Consider the following 3752-nt stretch of genomic DNA (forward strand, 5'->3'; position numbering starts at 1 on the left):
GGAGGCAGTGCTCAGCTGCTGAAAGTGCTGCTGAGCAGTCAAAAAAGTGGAAGTCAGAGAACAGTCCGCTGGAGTTTGGCAACACAGAAATCATTGTGACTTTGGGAAAAGCAGTTCAGAGGAGTGGTGGGGACTGAAGCCAGTTCATACATGATTGGAAAGTGGGTAGGAGTTGTGGAAAAGGAGGCAGTGAGAGTGGACAACTGTTTTAAGACACATGGAGAGGAAGGGAGGAGAAATGAGTAAGGCAGAAGGGAGAGCTTGGTTTTGCTTCGAATGCTATTTGCTTGTGTTCCTGTGCAGATGAAAACAATCCAACATGGCAGGAGGGAGTGGAGGGAATGAATGCAGGGTAGAATAATTTGGGAAGAAAACAGTAGAAAGAGAATGGAATTCAACGCCCACAAATATATGCAGTTGAGCCAGATTCTATTCGGGTCTATCTGATTACAATCCCCATGCTCTCTCCCAGATACCTCATTGCCTATTTCTTTTTAAAGATTCATTTTTTTATTTATTTCTCTCCCCTTCCCCGCCCCCCATCCATTGTCTGCTCTCTATGTCCATTTGCTGTATTCTTCTGTGCCCACTTGCATTCATGTCAGCGGCACAGGGAATCTGTGTCATCTTGCTGCATCAGCTCTCTGTGTGTGTGGCACCACTCCTGGGCAGGCTGCTTTTTTTGCACAGGGTAGCTCTTTTATGGGACACACTTCTTCTGCATGGGGCCCCCTATGTGGGGAACACCCCTGCGTGGCATGGCGCTTTTTGCACACTGCACAGGGGCCAGCTCACCACATGGGTCAGGAGGCCGTGGGTTTGAAGGCTGGATCTCCATATGGTAGGCAGATGCACTATCAGTTAAGCCAAATTCGTTTCCCCTCATTGCCTTTTAAAAAAATATTTACTTGCTCACGGTTGATATTCACAGGGTCCCGTGCACTAAATCCTTTACTACCAACCACTCTAAATACACAAATCATATGGTGTTCCATTTCCCTCTGGGTTCTGCTTTTACCTAGGGAACTGAAGGAGAAAATAAGAAAGCCAAAGAAAATTAAATCTGACCCATTTTGTGCATTCTATAGAAACGCATGAAATAGATTATGTTTGACAGTGGTAAACAGAGAACCCAAAAAAATCCAATTTATCGCTTTAATTATATATGCTTGTCTTTCTCAATCTCTTGGGAAGAATGAGCCTCCATCCTTTTTCAGCTCCTTCTATGGAGTCATTCCTTAATTCCTAAGGCTGCTCTGGGTAACCACAGGATTCGAACCAAGGCTGTTCTGTCCTAAGCACAACCGAAAACTTTTTAACATGCTGCCAAAGAAGATACATGCAAAGGACATAATGAAATTAAAAGTAAGGAAACAGATTAGAGGATGGATTTGTCCATCAAAGGAACAGCATAGATTAAATTGAAGACCCCCCGAAAAAAATGCTGATCTCCCACTGCCACGCAGGAAGCAAGGCAGGTTAGTATAGGAAACAAGGAAAGATGGCTGGTAGAATAAAGTCATCACAGCTGGGACTCCCTGGTAAGACCATCACCATGACCCTGCCCTGAGGGAAGGCAGCTACTTGAGAACAAACCCATAACCACCATTACAGCCAAAAAGCCCACCAAGACCCTGGTCACCAGGTCCCATTTGAAACTCCTGAGCTCAAAGGAAGCCCCAGATAACGCCAAACTGAAAGGCCTCCCTATTGGCTCCCTGGAAGCTGACAAGTGAAGGTAGAAAGGCAACCAATCAGGACAGCAGAGAGCAAGAGGGGAGGAGGAAAGTCCTGGAAAAGGCCAGCCCCAGGGCCCCAAGTACACGTCTCACCCTGTAGCACGCCCGCACCCATATCTCAGGTGTGTTGTCTCTTTCTCGTTTCTCAATAATCTCTTGTTACTGGTCTCATTAAATTGGCACATCTCTGAATTCTCTTGTGATGAAGCCAAGAACCTGGAAACCCAGCATGTTCCACTAATAGAAGGAAAAAAGGTACTGAATTAATTTGGATACCAGCCTAAGTCAGAGTCAACTACCTATCTTCAGGTACAGAATCTCACCCTAAAATCCACTTCTTTATGACTAAGAGAGTAAGTGAACAACAGGGCCCAAAGGAGAGAAGATGAGCTCACAATTCAGCATCCACTGTGCTTGCAGTGACTGTGTGTAAACAGGACCCAGAAGAGGGGGCCTCCTCTTCACCTCAGTCTCCATCCAGGACATATTTGTTGAACACACTCATCTGGGCCAGTCATTGAAGATAGAGCAAAGAGCAAGACAAGCATGGTCCTTGTCTTCAAGAAGCTTGCTGTCCTCTGGGGAAATACACACAAGAGGCAATTACAAGGGGGTATAAAAATATTAAGACAGGGGTGTACGTTCACCTAACTCCTCCAGGGTGGGGTATAGTGGTCAGGAAGAGTTTCTGCAATGAGAGATAGATAAGGTGAAATCAAGAAATGAGAAGGAAAGGTGGGGGTGGGGATAGGCAGCAGGGAGGTAACAAATAAAGAAAATATAAAGTGCATGTGCACATAGACATTTCCTATAATCCAAAGGATCACATCAATGGCGACATTTTTGGGGAGCTAATTTTGCAGTGGAGGGTGGTTCTTTGGTGTCAGAGTCATGACACCCAGGTTTCTGACCTGCACACCAGGGTGGAGAGTGGGATTGTTGACTGAATTAGAAATCCCAGAAGAGAACCAGGTGGGAGGCAGAAGTTTGGCTGGGTCTTGACATGCTGAACTTAAGGGGTCTTTGAGACCTCCAAGAGCAGCTCTCAGGTGCCTGGGTGGGTATTCCAATCTGAAATGCAGTTACCATATGAGCCCAAAATATAAATATGGAATTCATTAGATGAAAAGTGATCATTTAAACTATGGACACAGATGAGAACATTTAGCAAGAGAAAACAGTGAAAAGTGGAAGAGGTCATGATGGGGGTCTGCAGAACTCATTCTAAGTCACCAGAGAAGGCTGACCCTGCAGAGAGTGGGAGGGACAGCCTGAGCCCTGATCCTAATCCCAACCCTAACTTTCTTTTCCAGAGTGAAAATGCATTATAATGGTCTTGGGGACTGCTGCCCCAGGACAGGGTGGCAGTGTCCCAGAATGGATGAAGGTATGTAAAGAAGGAGGGAGGGCTCAGGAGTAACAATGTGATCATGACATTAAATAGAATGAGTACAAAAATGGATATGCTAGAGACATGAAGGATGCTAAAGAAAAATTGGAATGGCTTGAAAGTGGCACAATGAGATAATGGGGCAAGGTTGGCAAGAGTCTCAATAAACTCTTGTTACTGGTCAAGAGTTACTGCTCCCAGCTGGAGTGTGGCCCCACCCAGCCACCCACAGGGCTGAGAAGATCAATATCTTAACATCCATAACCATTTAGATCATATCATTGTGTCTCCAGAGACCAATTGGCAAAGTCTGGCACTGACCACTCTTTCTCTGAAGGGCTAATAGTGGGCATGGCATCAAGATGGGGGTTGTTGGTTTGACTGGGTTCAGTTTGTTTTTAAAATAAAGAGACGAACATCTTTCAGGAGCATCCATGGGTAGGATCCAGTTGAGATGGAGTGAATGAACTCATGGGTAAGAGAAATGTGGCATAAAGGGTAGAATAGCATTGGTAGAATAAGGTGCCTAAGATATAAGGAGAGAATCCAACTTCAGGTGGAGTGGTAGGAGGATTGTGATGGTGAGGGACTAACAGGCAGAGCTGAATGCCCTCACAAAAACA

Source organism: Dasypus novemcinctus, chromosome 13, assembly GCF_030445035.2.
Source record: "Dasypus novemcinctus isolate mDasNov1 chromosome 13, mDasNov1.1.hap2, whole genome shotgun sequence".
In the NCBI taxonomy this organism is placed as follows: domain Eukaryota; kingdom Metazoa; phylum Chordata; class Mammalia; order Cingulata; family Dasypodidae; genus Dasypus; species Dasypus novemcinctus.